The sequence below is a fragment of the Diplotaxodon limnothrissa genome, linkage group LG7, assembly GCF_057381915.1.
Source record: "Diplotaxodon limnothrissa isolate DT_005_m linkage group LG7, D_limnothrissa_male_GT1.1, whole genome shotgun sequence".
Taxonomy (NCBI): Eukaryota; Metazoa; Chordata; class Actinopteri; order Cichliformes; family Cichlidae; genus Diplotaxodon; species Diplotaxodon limnothrissa.
The window spans coordinates 49,004,819-49,020,451 of NC_140602.1; the positions used below are offsets into that span (position 1 = coordinate 49,004,819).

Below are 15,633 nucleotides of genomic sequence, written 5' to 3' on the forward strand. Positions count from 1 at the left end.
CGCGGTGCCGATTGCAGTTTGAGGAAGTGGCGGGCGGAGTTGAGAGCTCTGCCCACCCGGGTAAGTCTTTGACTTATCCTTTTTATAAAGTAAACTGCCAAAGGAATAGTGACTGCCACTCCCTCCCTTTCTTCAGTGCACCAGGACGTGGAATGCGGGGAGGAAGGCGAGGACTCCGCTGGGTTTCCCTCTTTTAATACTACGCTGGACCTCTTAGTTTTCTGTGACTTTTAGGCCGTGGTGGATTCCACTGGACTTTTAATGTTGTGTGTTATTGATTTTTATTGTGTCTTCCCTTGGCCAAGGTTGTTTTAATTCATTTTATATTTTTAACTATTTAAACATAATAAATTATATTTTTAATTCTACAGTTTTTGTATCGTGTGCTTTTCCCTCGGCGGCTCCACTGCTCTGCCCGCTTTGAGGAAGGTTTCCTTCCTTTTAAAAAACACAAACCATCTTGGAAACATAATCAGCCTTTCCGCTCCGGTGTCACACATGTATCGTGAGATTTTGAGCCAAAACCTCCTTCCATCAGTGAGAACTTTGAAGATGAAACGAGGCTGGGTCTTCCAATATGACAATGATCCAAAACACACCGTCCGGGCAACAAAGGAGTGGCTCCGTAAGAAGCATTTGAAAGTCCTGGAGTGGCCTAGCCAGTCTCCAGACCTCAACCCCATAGAAAATCTGTGGCGGGAGTTGAAAGTCCGTGTTGCTCGGCGACAGCCCCAAAACATCACTGCTCTCGAGAAGATCTGCATGGAGGAATGGGCCAAAATACCAGCTACTGTGTGTGCAAACCTGGTAAAGACCTATAGTAAACGTTTGACCTCTGTTATTGCCAACAAAGGTTATGTTACAAAGTATTGAGTTGTATTTTTGTTATTGACCAAATACTTATTTTCCACCCTGATTTACGAATAAATTCTTTACAAATCCTACCATGTGGATTCATGGATTTTTTTTTTCACATTCTGTCTCTCACAGTTGAAGTGTACCTCTGGTGCAAATTACTGACCTCTGTCATCATTTTAGGTGGGGGAACTTGCACAATCGGTGGCTGACTAAATACTTTTTTCCCCACTGTATGTGGCCCTTGAAATTCATTTCACAAGCTTATGTTAGTAAAAGATGAAACTCAAGGTCAAAGTAATTATTTTTTGTGAGATTTTTGAGAAATATTATAATAAGAACAAATAATAATAATAACAACACAAGTGGTAAATCTATAAATAATGTTGATAAAATACAGATTGGTGGAGAGCTGTTTAGTTGATTTTTGTCTGTGCCTACAATATTTGTTTGCCTCTCACTGCTGGCATCAAAACAACAGCCCTTATCAACATGTCTACACTCACTGTCATTATTCATTCACGTTACTGACAGATTGCTATTTTGTTTCTGTAATGATGGGAAGGGCATACACTGACTACTTCATAGTGTCACATCTTTGCCAAGATGAAGTCTTTCATCTTTTATTCTTTACTGTCTATAAGACACTATAAATGACTGTCTCAAAATCAGAAATAGCATTTGTAAATACTATACACGCACAAGTAAGTAAGTGTACTTTTTATTTCAAATCTTATAAACCCATATTTTATTCACAATAAAACATAGAAAACATATGCAGTTTATGAGAAAATGCATTGGTGCCTATAGAAGTGGCAGCTTGCACATCTGCGAAGGACTTTAAATGTAAAAAGATAAATACACATTTTAGAGCAACATATATACACAACACACATATATATATAAACGTAGAAGACTAAGGCTACGTCCACATGTACACGGGTATTTTTGAAAACGAAGATTTTTCGTTTAGTAAAAAAATCCTGTCCACACATAAAAGCCAAAAACGAAGGAAAACGCTGCTAGGAACATGCCAAAGCAGCAGGTGGCGCTATATTCCTATCCGTGTAGAAGTGTTGGCCAATCAGAAGTCAATAAGCCTGGGCGGGAAAGAGTAAACAAAGATGGAGCATAGAAGCAGAACTGAGTCGTATGTGTGGAGGGACAGTAACTGTGTGTATATGTAAGCATTTAAACACTGCAGAGAGTAAAATTGACAGTAACATATTTTGTCTACGTCCGCCATTGTAGAAATTCATTTCACCGAAACAATAACGTGGCGCACAGTGTGACGTCAAAAAAATGCGCACACCTTTGACACTTTGTCCACTGTTTACCTTGTCCACATGTAAACGCTAAAACTGAGTTTTTGAAAATATCCACCCTGTCAGGAGTTTTTTTAAAAATCTGCATTTTCAGTGACCGAAAACACTGTTTACGTATGGACGAAAGGCCCAAACGCATAGAAAAATCTGCGTTTTCAAAAATACCCGGGTACGTGTGGATGTAACCTTAGGCTTAGGCTACGTCCACACGAACCCGGGTATTTTTGAAAACGCAGATTTTTGCAAATGCCTGCCAGGGTGGATATTTTCGAAGACTCCATTTTTGCATTTACGTGTGGATGAGGAAAACGGAGAAAACGCAGCGTCAAAGGTGTGCGCCTTTTTTGATGTCACCCTGTGCGCCACGTTATTGTTTCGGTGAAATGAATTTCTACAATGGGGGACTAAGACAAAGTACTGTTACTGTTAATTGTACTTTCTGCAGTGTTTAAATGCTTACATATACACAGAGAGTTACTGTCCCTCCACACATAGGACTTGGTTCTGCTTCTATGCGCCATCTTTGTTTACTATTTCCCACCGAGGCTTCTAGACTTATGATTGGCCAACATTTCTACACAGTTAGGAATTAGTGATGGGATTTTGGGCTTTTTTTAGAGAACCGGCTCTTTCGGCTCGACTCACTAAAGAGAGCCGGCTCTTTCGGCTCCTAACCGGCTCTTCAGGTTGTTTTTTTGCTTTAATTAATTTATTATTAACAACAATATAAAATTATGCACAAAAAGAATTACTAATGTAAAAAAAAAAAACCCTGTGGTTTTATTTATATATGTTTATATATAAATATATACGGTGGCCCCTAGAGACAAAGCACGTACAAACTCCAAAAAGCATGTACAAACTTCAAAACACATTTCAAGTGTTACTACTACACACCAAATCCGGTCGTTGGTACTTCCTGGCTTGTGTAGCCACTAGGTAACAAAAGCTCAACACTGCCCCTAGCATCCTGGAGCACTTCTGTTGTGTTTTGTACGTGTTTTGGAGTTTTTACGTGTTTTGGAGTTTGTACGTGCTTCAGGGTTTGTACGTGCTTTGTCTCTAGGGGCCAACGTAAATATACTTTTATTTATTCACTCCACATAAAATGTAATAAATAAATCATATAATTTATTTATTACATATAATACTACAACCAACTATTTACATTTCAACTTTTAACTATTTAAATTTTCAGCTTTTTTCCTTTAAACTAATTTAAAGTGAAACAACACAAAACACTGCAAACCACAACACAATTAAATATAAATATGAAAACAAAAGAAGACGCACATTCCCTGTCACATAGGCCTGCATTAATACACTTTCTGAATCCTTTGTCATCCGCAACTTAAAATAGTTGTGGATGATCTCTACACCTTTCTAATGTGATGTTGTTGTCCCTGGCTTTCTTTCTCTCTCTTTCCCTCCTGCTCTGTTCCTGCGAGTGTAACTACCGCCCCTCCCCCCTCTTCCCAGCGCAAAGCACAAGGCTCGCGTGCGGAGTGAAGCGGGAAAAAAGTGCGAGAGAGAGGGTGAGAGAAAGGAAAGGCTGTGTCGTTCACTTCAAAGAGTCTGCTCTAGAGCCGTTTCGCTCGCTCGCGACACATCACTATTGGGAATATATCGCCACCTGTTGCTTTGGCATGTTCCTAGCAGTGTTTTCCTTCATCTTTGTGTTTACGTATAGACGGGATTTTTTTTTTTTAAACGAAGGAAAAGGAAAATCTCCATTTTCAAAAATACCCGTGTACGTGTGGACGTACTTCCATACCTTCCACACTAGCCTGGATAGATTTGAAAATGGCGTTTTTGTCTCAAAACGCTCCGCGTCCACACTAGCGTTTTCAGTCGTTTTCACAGAGTTGGGAGTCCACATTGAAACAGCCGAAAATGCTTACGTTACAGTACTGCGCATGCGTGAAACGCAAGAAGCTTCGGCCTGCCTCATTGCTGTCTGCCGTTTATAAACTTTCCGGATATTTGAAACATCGTGGCAAAATGCAGAGGAAAAGCACCGAGTTTTTTAAATGGACTAACAATGAGGTGGAGTTGTTGCTGCAAGTAACACAAAAGTACAAAGTTGCAAAAGCGAGTGAGAATTAAAGAATTTGAAGAAAAGCCATATACAGACTGATATTAATCTTTAATAGTTCTGTTCAAAATTGAGAGCAAACAAAACAACTGCTGTATAATGCCCTCCGCTATCTTTGTTTAATTGGTCACATGACTGCATCATATGACTGACATGCGTCATCGGTTTCGAAAGTCTCCGTTTTTGCTGTCCACAGCGTTTTCATTCGAGGAAGACAGGAGGCCAAAACGGAGAGAAAATGGATGATGTGTTTTCAAACGAAAACGCGTTAGTGTAAACGTAGCCTTAAAGTGCTGAAATAGCCTGCCTGCAGTCCAGACCTTTCACCAATTTAGAACATTTGGCGTATCATGAAATGATAACTGTAACAAAGAACACCTATGACTGTTGAATAGCTAGAATCCTATATCAGACAAGAATGGGATGACAGATTTGCCTCAGATTTTTTGAGATATGCTGCTAGTATGAAATTCAAAATATACAATACCCAATAAACAAATATACAATAAACTTAAATATTTTTTTTCAGTTTAAAATTTAATTTCTATGTTCTATTGCAAATAAACCATTGTATTGTGTGTATTTTACAGCATCCCAGTGTATTTTCCAATTAAAATAAAAAAGAACAAAGTTGGAAAGTTTTGATGAAAAATATGACAAAATATTTAAAGAATGATGCAAGTCATTTATGGGTCTGCACAGAATAAAGCACATTCATTCTTTCTTAAATGCAATATTAAATATTTCCTCTGAAAATATTCAAAGTGACAAATATTTTTTAATAAAAATGTATTCAGCAGTCTCTCCAGTAAGATGCTGAACCAACAGTTGTCAATATTTGTGTTATCTGTGTTAAAGTTGAAGGGGTGATTTTTACACCAACAATGTGTGAAAACAAAAACAAAAGGTTTACAAAAGCTTATAAACACACACACACACACATTCACACGTAGCCAATGCAATATTGAATCAAAGCTGCAAAAGCACACTGCCAGTTTCTGCATCTGGCTGGCTGTATATCATCCTCACCCTCCTTCTGTCAGTTTGTGCATGTCTGTCTATCAGACCTTTTGTCCTTCCATCTGGTGCCTCTTTGTGTGTCTGATGCTTTCATCTGTCTGTTTGTCTATGTCTGTCTGTCTGTAAGTCACATTCTGTCAGTTGGTCAGTGCCTTAATGGGGCCTCTGTCACATCATTCTTGGTTTAAGTTATTGGGTCCCTCTCTGTCTGTCAACTGGTTGATGTCATCAGAACCAGCCTTCTGGGATTCTTGACCATTTTCTTGACCTGTCTTTGAATAGCTTACAGTTGTACCTTCTCCTGAGGACAGCTGTGACATCTGATGGTGATGTCTGTAAATTGTGCTACTTCACTGAATGGTAACCATAGGGAAATGATAGACATGTGTCATAACGGTGGTAATCACTGTTGTTAAAATTGCAATTGTCCAAAGATTAATGAAAAAAGCATATTTCAGCAAATATATACGTATATAGTCTTTATACCCACACACTAATATGTACATATTTATTATCTCTAACCTGTACTAGGCCTGTCCAGGGGCCTTCTTCACATAGGACATGCCCAAAACACTTTACCTAGGAGGCATCCAGGAGGCATCCTAATTACATGGCTGAGCCACCTGAAAAACAAACAATACCAGAGTCAAAATGATTAGCCCCACTGATGCTAATAGTTAACTGTGTATGCTTTTTGTGGAATAACAGCCTTCAGTTGTTTTTTGTAGTTTTCAACAAGTCTCACACATCTCCTGAGTAGTACCAGCCCATCCTCTTGGGTTTCAGTCCTTGGTCTGTCTTCATTTCCCCCCACAGATGTCCACTGGCATTCAAGTCAGGGCTTTGTGAAGTCCAGCCAATAACATTCACTTTGGTCTTGTGGAGTCAGTTCCACGTTTGCTGCTCTGGATTTTCTTTCAGAATCTTCACATATTCTTCTTTCTTCATGCTTCCTTCCACCTTCTCCAGATTCCCAGTCCCCACACTCACTGAAGCATCCCCACAGCATAACACTTCTGTCTGGTTTGAAGTTGTATCTTCTGAACAAGTGAAGTTTTTCTTGGTCTACAACCTTGTAGTCCTATCCTGCGCAGGATAATTTGGCTAAGTTTAGATATGGCTCTCACTAGTTTTCTTTCCATAGTATTTGAAACCTTTCACCTTTGGCAGGCTTGTTATGTACTATGTGTCTCTCTTTGAATTTATTAATGATACTTCTCACTCCAGTTCTTCACACTATGAAGCTCCTGCTGGATGCTGAGCAATGTTTGTATTAAGGCTAAATATTAAGGCTAAATGAAAAGGTCAGTTTTTCAGGGGGTGAAAACTACTGACCTTGGTAAAAAAAAAAAAAATCCTTAAATAATCTGTTATTGTGTGTAAAAACTAATAATAATGTATGCTTTTTAAAGGAAGGTAGTACATTTAGAAACTTTATATTGAAAATCCCTTTCTCAGCTAAAAAAGAAAGCAGTTGGACAAGAAAGAATGAGATTTAAGGTATTGTCTGCTGTAAACAGGTCAAATTTAAACCAGTTTGCAAACATTTTGTTTAATTTTTACGAAATAGCTGATAGATCCTTGTACAGAACTGCCATCACCATGATGAAAGGTAGAATGTTCTGAATCAATGTGATTATGGCTATCATACTCAAAATGTCACGATCCTGGGTCTTCTGACCCAGTGTTTTGAGTTTTAGTTCTTTTGATGTTTATAGTGTATGTTTAAGCTTATCAGGTTTCCTAAGTTCATTTGTTATCATGCCTAAGTGTTTCTAGTTCTTATTATTTCCCCCTCGTGTTTCCAACTATGTTAAATCTCCCCTGCTCTTCATGCGTTTCATGTCTGTGTCTTTCGTTGTCAAGTTCTGGTTGTCATGTCTGCGTCTCATTATGTTTCCTATTTTATTTTGAAGAGATCTTGTGTTTTTATATTATGGGTTATGTTTTGAGTCCTTTGTTGTACTGTTTCTTGTTTCCCTAGGTCTGTTATGGTTATCATAGGTTTAGTTCTTTGGCTTTGTCATATGGCTTCCCTGTGTTCCATGTTATGTCCACTGTGATGTTTTTGTACCATGTTTCAGGTTCCTATGTTCTGTCTCCCCAGTTGCTGTTAAGTTTGCATGTTTAGAATTCAGTCAGTGTGTTTCCTGTTTTACTTTGAAGGTCCATGTCTCATGTGAGTGTTTCTAGTTTTGCTTCCCTTGTCTCGTCCAGCCTGATTACTCCCAGCTGTGCCCTCCTTCTGTGTCTCATTCCCTCATTATCCCTCTGTGTATTTAAGCCCTGTGTTTCTCTTTGTCAGTGTCGTAGTCCCCCTCATGGCTGTGTTTCCCTGTGTGTTAGTCATCCATGTTCCAGTTTAGTTTTCCATACCATTCTGCAATAAAGCAGCTTTTTGAGTTTAATTTCATTGTCGTGAGTTTTGCGTTTGGGTCCTTCTCCTGCCTGTACACAGCTGAAACATGACACAAAAGCATAAATACAGAATGTAATCCTTACAGGATGTGTCATTCATAACAGCTATGTATGAATATCTTCCCTTTTAAACAATTAACTCTCTTAGTCATCTGAAGTCAGCACGTATGCATCATCTGCGGGCTCTAATTTTGGTAGTGCACATTATGCATGCTACTTCTGCTGTGGTCATCTAATTAAACCTTGCACAAACACCACCATAATCTTACAATCATCTGAGTTCACATGAACACCACACTGATTGCTTTGTATTCATTACTCTTTACGACATCCCATGCAATTAAAGCTACAGGAACATGGATTATTCTCAGGGCATACTGAAAATCTGCACAGTTTGTGTTTAAAGTTCTCTTCCAGTTATACACAAAATATACATCTATATCAATATATCTTATTGGGTTTGTGTTTGTTTTGGTGGTGTTTTTCACAACTCCAATTACAAAGAGTTAGTATGCTGTATAAAACGTAACAGAAAACTGTCATGATCCTGGGTCGTTGACCCAGCGTTTTGTGTTTCTTTTTGGGTTCATCTTGTGTTTGGTGTTTATTCTGATTCTGTATTAATTCTTTGGGTTGGTTGTCATGTTTATTATCCCTACCTGTGTCTCCCCTCTGTGCTCCGTTCAGGTCCCTGTGTTTTTGTTGTAAAACAGTCTGTGTGTTTCCGGTTTTACTTTGTAGGTCTGCTTCTCATCATGTCCATTAGTGTCAGCTGTGTCCACCCCTGCATGTCATCTCCTCAGTACCTAGTGTGTATTTATAGTGTGTGTTGGCTTCTGTTCATCGTTGGATCGTCTGTGTTTCTTGGTGTAACTACGTCTCTCTGCCTTCTCCGCTCCCCGTTTCATGCTTAGGTTTGTCATTTAGTTTTCCCAGTCTAGGTTTTTTCAGTCATTCGTCTTTTCTCACTGCCTGTTCAGTCGCTCCACTTCTGTAAATAAAACGTCACTCTCATCACCAGTCAACTGCCTGCATTTTGGGTCCTTTTCCTCCTATACCACACGGCTCACCCCGCCAGCCGTGACAAAAACACAATGTGATAACTTGCAAAATCCATAAACTCACATTTAGAACACAGAACCACATGCAGCACACCTCAAAAGAGTTGGGACAGGGGCATGTTTGCCACTGCAAATTGTTTCATCGTTTCAGTGGGTGAAAAGTCTGAACTGCAGGCAGGCCAGTTCAGCATCCAGAGTCTTCTACTGTTCTAACAGATGCAGTATGTTTTTTAGCATTGTCTTGCTGAAAAATGTCAGTACTTCCCATATATATTTCAGAGTGGACCGGATCGCACGTGAGACAATATGTTGCTTTAAAACTTGTATATACTGTGCCTTTCAGCATTGATGGTACTTTATCCAGATCTGCAAGCTGTTAGTTTCCAGGCAATAATGCAAAATCTTGAACTGAGCAGTGATAGCAAGTCAGATGGTTGCTTTGCTATTTACTCCAGAGAATGAGAAATCCATGTTTTCCAAAAGGAATATCAAATAATAATTATTTTGGCCCCAGAACAGTTTTATACTTTGTCTATTCTAAATGAGCATTCGGACCTGCCAGGACTGAGCAGGGGCATTGAAGCTGGAGGAATGGGCGACTCAGAGTCCATTTGCCCCACAGTCATCAAAAGTTAGACCACTTAGGGTGATGTTATGGATGTCACTGGCTGGGGACTCTGACACTGAAAACCTAATCTCTTTTAAAGATAAAGAGTCCTTTATTGTTGCTGTACTCAGGCATTGCACAGTGAAACTGGAAAAAATGGAGAACTAATAGCTGCTGCGTGTGTGCCCCGCCATCTTTACAACCCAAAGAGATATGTGGCTCCTTAGCAGATGGGGCTGGACAGGGAAGCAGTAGCTTGATAACTGCATCGGTGACGGCATGTGCAGGCAGCCTGAAATTTTCATTCATTTCATTCATTTCATTTCATTTCATTTATTTATTCATTTTCAGGCACAACAAATACCTATATTGAACATAAAATACACAAAACAAAAAACAAAAATGGCAGAAATGGCAGTGAAGTTAAGCTTTTCTGGTCCAGGAGCATAATTGAGTTGAACAGCTGCAGTGACAGAGAGAAGCTTGACTGTAGAGGTGAGGAGGAAATGTGTCCTTCAACAGAGTTACCAGTGTTTGATAGTTCACACTGAAGGGCTTTCCTACAGTGTCTAGTAATGCACAATGTTTTCATGAAATGTAAGCATCCAGAACTTCTAACTGAATTACCTTGTGATATGGGTTGTGGGATTCCTTCACACCAAGTGAGTATTTTTGATTTAGGCTCCTCAAATGCAAAACCTGAGTCCAAAGGGTCCATTGTTTGGTCAGATTGTACTGTTATGTGTGCTGCAAAAAAACCCCAAATGCAGAACACTTGATATAGAACTAAAAAAAAAAAAACAACAACAAAAAACTTTATTTAGGTGGAGTAAGGAAAAAGGCTCAAGACACAGGTGATCTGACAAAGTATGAAGTAGACACTATGACTATATACACACCGAAGGTAATGAGGCCAGAGTGGGAACACCTGGAGAACAAAATACAGCTGAACTAGATCTAATAATGAGACATGCTGTAGCAAATAAAACTAGACCTGAGGCATAGAAGACAAATGACTATCAAAATAAAACACTGTAACATAGTAGAGAAACATGTAAGACAGTGCGAAATACATAACAAAATACAACAAGATGCTTAAAGAGGCCAGATTAAGTAAAAGCATAGAATCTAATAGGAATAACTCTAGACGCACAGAAAACAAAATACAAAGTAGCAAAAGTCAAAATACAGAGCAATTACTATGATGAAATTAGGGAATTAAAAAAAACCTGTGACACTATAAGCTAAGGACTCCTAATAACCAAAACAGGCACATTTTAATTTAAAAAAAAATTCAAGGTCAGAAGACTCAAAATTTCAGCTTTCAAAAGAAGGGCTTTGATGGATTTCCATGACAGCATCATGTCTATTTTAAATTCAGTGTCACCTGAAAGTACAGGTATGCACTGAAAAAATGAGAATTGGCAGGCTTTTGAATTTGCACAAATGAATTTAGTTAATGCTACACAAGCCTCTCATGTTTCTCTTATTTACATGATTAAATAAAGTACCATTTACTTGATTATAAACAATACTGAGACTACTCATTTTTCTTGCATTGATTTAAAATGACTAAATTAGAATACTAAAACCATTGTAATCATGTTTGACCACAACCGGAAATGATGCAATATATTCAAAGACAACAACTAAATGTGATTGGATAATAAGACCTACCTTATCCAATAAGACAACAACATAATTTAAGGAGAGCGCAATTGACCGCCAGATGCTGGAAGACTGTTCAGCCACATGCAACCTTTGGCACTGAGTCAGGCATAGTGAGAAGGTAAGTAATTTAAATACATTTGTTTTAGTTGGGTACGTTTTCACAGAATTGTTGTAGTGCATGCTATATGAAACGTAATCTGTAATGCATCTACATGTTGTTTTTACAGTGCTAGCTAAAGTTGGTATTAGCTTTGTGGCTAAAGCTGAAAAATATTAACAAATTGCACATAGTCGGGAGAAAGCAGCTGTTGTGGGTCAGATATGGAATTTATGCATGTGACAGAGAGCACTGACGTTTTTATGGCTTAGCAAGTTAAAACGTCACTGAGAGAGCAATAGTGTTTGTGTTACTCGTGCTAGCTATGGCTACATTGGCTAATTAGTCTGGCTGTAACCGTCAGAGTTTCAGAAGCTGGGAGGGCCACAGTGCCATACCTTAATTATTGCTGATGACATGCACTCAAGTTATAATAAGGATCCTGCCACCTTAGACGTGGGTTTAAGAACCTGTGCCCATAAATGCCAAATCATTTTTCCATTTAGTCATTGTTTTAGGTGAAGTGTCACTTACTTGACTATTCTATTGGTCACGGCCAAATAATACAGCAGATATCTACAAGGAGATAAGTTTGTTCAACAGACTATGTCTTATTAAGTGATGTATTGTGAATTTTCCAACATCGGCCCAAAACAAATTAGGACCCTTTCCCCCCCTCTTTTTTTCTAGTTTGTGTAGAACATATGTGAGCTGCTTCTCAAAACATTATGTATAAATGAGGGAAAGATTGGTACTTTAAAGAAACCATTGATGCTCTTCTGGACTGGAATACCTTTTTTCAATTAAAATTAATGTTTTTTGTGATGGTGGAATTTTTACCTTTATGATTACAGAAGTCAAAACATCAGATGATGATAGCTTACCATCTAAACTCCCCATCTCTTGGCAAGTCTGAATTAGAGAGCTCAGCTGTATCGGCCTTTCTAGTGGATTTGCTTAAAGAGGAGATAGCTTAAGTCATTAGGTACATATTCCCTGACATTCTAGAGGTCAACCTTGCACAGTGTGTGACATAAAGAGTATAACTTATAGAAATGGAATGGTACTGGCCCAAAGGGCAGCAGGTGGATTGCCAGAATACTGAAAAACCATATCTGCATTGTACCACAGCATATTCTACATTGTCAGAGAGCTTGGTGGCTGGTACAGAGAGCATGACAGAGCTTTTGAGCTCCGCCCAGTATCCACAAGAATATTCACTCTTGCTTCACTCTGTGAACTCCTTGATACTTATCCATTGGTTGACTATGAGATTGGATCAGTCCACATTGTGACTTTAAAAAGGCATATAGAAGTAAAAGGTGTTCATATAAGTGTAATAGGTTCAGTCGCATGTATTTCATTAGATAAATTCTTCTTTTTTATGTCTGATCTTTATAACTTTGAGTATTGGGTATGGATAGCTTTATGAAAACTAAACTGAAAGGATTCTTTCTGAATATGTAATTCTTTTTTGCCTACAGAGTCCTATGGGGAGTCCTATGGTCCTAAAGACTGTTTTGGCTGACAGAACCTGTCGAAGGCTCACTCTCTAATGGAGCGCCTGAATCAACTGAGGATCTCATCGTTGAAGTCAAGAGACAGTGTTGTCTTCAGGGCAGTTTCAGACTTCAGTTTATGGATTCCTTGTTTGGGAATGAGTTTCTTAACCTTACCTCAGTTTCAGAAGTAGCAGACAAGGGGACTCTTAAAGCTATTGACATGTCAAAGCCCACAACATGGACATAAAAAAGAGTAACAGAGTTGGTGAAACTCAAGATGGAAAAGACTTTTTCATACAGAAGACATGAAGTTGTTCGTGATGCACCAATGGTGGAGGCTTTCATGGCAAGATGGCCTGCTCTATTTGATTTCCATGAGGTAAGGTTTGCCTCATACACGGTGTTCTTGTGGTATTAGCCTAAAATGGTTAAGGCACAGTTGTTATTTGACAGCCCATTTCTTCAGCATGAGTGATTGCGGCCTTCTTCCAGGTATTAAACCTTTGAAGCTCATTTCTCTGTGCTCATGTTTTCAGATCAACGCTGAGTTTAAGAGAATTGCCACCATCCCCCCTCAGACAAAGTTCCTGGCTCAGCTGGATCTCCACTTGGACAACCTGGTGAAGTTGGTCAACAGAAGAGGAGAGCTTGGACTAATACTGAAAAGAATTGTGGCATAAATGGATAATGTAAGTGATAAAGCCTCAACATTCACTTAACACGATCCTCTTTGGATGAAATTTTATAATTGTGGAAGATTTCAAATGTTTCCCATGATAAATTCTCTCATTTTGTATTTTTACATCTGCTTGTTTTTTTTAACCTTCACTTTGTCAACTTATTATTAATTGCCAGTAAACCTATTATTAATTTGTGTGCCTTTACTTTAAAAACATTAATGTAAAGTACACTATTAAAACTTAAATGAAGGACAAGAGCTGAATGAAGATGCTAATTACATACATTTCATTTCAGTGTGAAGATGTTGATGCTGAGTGTGTTAAGGGAGTGTGTATCTACATGGGTGAAGACCCTGGCATGCTTATCCAGGAGTATGTGGTATGTACTTGTGTTTTTTTTTTTTTCTTTTTGGACTTTCCACAGTGTGTCATATTATTTACTTGGAAATGACTAACATGGCTTCTTTTTTACAGGGCATGGAAGAACGTGCCATCAGTGAGACTGTTGAAGACACCACTGTTTGAATTTATCTTCTTAAAGAGCAAGCTTCAGCAGATGAACAAGAGTTGTCCTTGCAGGCATCAGGGTGGCGAAGACTTTGGATAATGTAGCATTTGCTGTGATAATGCTATTTGGACTCATGTATGCATTAAACCTTGCCTACCCTGCTGACCTTCGCTACAACTTTGACGTTTTCCAGAAGGTTTTCATGGAACTGGATGGAGCTAAACTCTCTAAAGTTCTTGCTTTCAAAAACCATCTGTTTCATTGAGAAGTCAAAGACTGCACTTCTGCAATTCTTTGCAGTTTTTCATTTTGTGTTCAGTAATGTTATACTGCTTATGTTTTTATTGCTTTCCCCTCGTGTGACTGCAATGCAGGATAATTTTTCCTTTTGGTATCATGTTGTAAGAAATTTTTACTGACAATTTTTAGCAATATGTTCTAAGTCAACCTTAATGTCCTGCTTACATGTTTAAAATGAAGATTAAAATTCATGTAGGTGTTTGGTATTAGTTATGTAACAATGTCATTTAAGGCTCAACTTAGTTGAAATCTTATACAGGTAAATACATGTACAGAAGCTGAAACTGTTGTCAAATAACACACAAGTTATATTTGGGTAAATCTGTTTATTCATAAAAGCGTGTTGCTTTTTTTTCAGGTAGTCTTAATTTAGTTTACATTTTCAATTGTGTAATTAATACAAATGTTATATGTAAGAGATGACAGGATCATCTATAAGCACATTCTTTTATTTGCTGCTGAGGTCAGTTTTTTGTGAAATATTTGCAAATATATTCTCAAATTAACTTTTTCTTTTAGTTATTTCTGCAGGCTATCTTTAAAAATGTGTTAACAAGTTTATATGGATGCGATTTTGGACTTGTTCATGGCAGAATTGCTGCTTTCACTGCTGTTACAGTTTAATAAAGGTGAATTGTTCAGTAGCACTCAGTCTTTGCCTTTTTTGTCAATAATAATCAGTTAATATTTCAATTGAAAAAATTAAGTAGGATTTAAAGCCATAATTTGTGTTGCAGGAACATAATTGCAATGTGTTTACATTACATAATATCATTGCGTAACACTGGCAAATAAAAATAAGTTGGTGTTAAACATTAAAATATATTGACATTATGCAATACATTGATATTATGATAATAGATTAATATTAGTACATCAAACATGATTTTTTAAAGTAATCTGATGTAGATAAAATACTTTGATCTGACAAGCATTAATTACTTGAGGGAAAGTGGAAAATTAAGTCAGTCATACTTATTCATATTATGTGGGACCGATGTACACAATAAAATCAAGTAAATTGAAAGAACTTTTTTTTTCAGTGTGGGAATACTATATTGATTTGCAGGTTGTCCCCTGTGTACAGAGATTTCTCCAGGTTTTCTTGAACTTTTGATGATATTAATGTTGTAGATGATGAGATACTCAGTCTTTGCACTGTGAAAGATTATTTTGAGATTGTTCTACAGATTGCTCCACAGAAATTATCTAGATATAATGTTTTGGGGTTTGTTTGTTTGTTTTTTTTGCTAACTCTCTAAAATGCTCTTTTTACATTCAGTGACCTGTTGCTCAATTAATGTGAACCTGATTAGTTGCAATATCTTCCTCTAGCTGTTTCTTATTAGTAGCACTTGCTTTTCCAGCAAGTGGTATTGACAAAAAAATCCCCCTGTCTCAACCTTTTATGTCTCACTTTAAACATTTGATATGTTTTCTATGTTCTATTGTGATTAAAATATGAGTTTATGAGATTTGTATGATTGCATTCAA

The 15,633-nt window shown here is 37.8% G+C and overlaps 1 protein-coding gene and 1 pseudogene across 2 annotated transcripts in view; one reads left to right on the forward strand and one right to left on the reverse strand.

Moving 5' to 3' along the window:
• Positions 1-15,633, reverse strand: part of LOC146629074 (uncharacterized) — a 124,973-nt gene that overhangs the window by 100,760 nt on the left and 8,580 nt on the right. The window lies entirely within an intron of this gene.
• Positions 12,889-14,104, forward strand: LOC146629078 (uncharacterized; annotated as a pseudogene).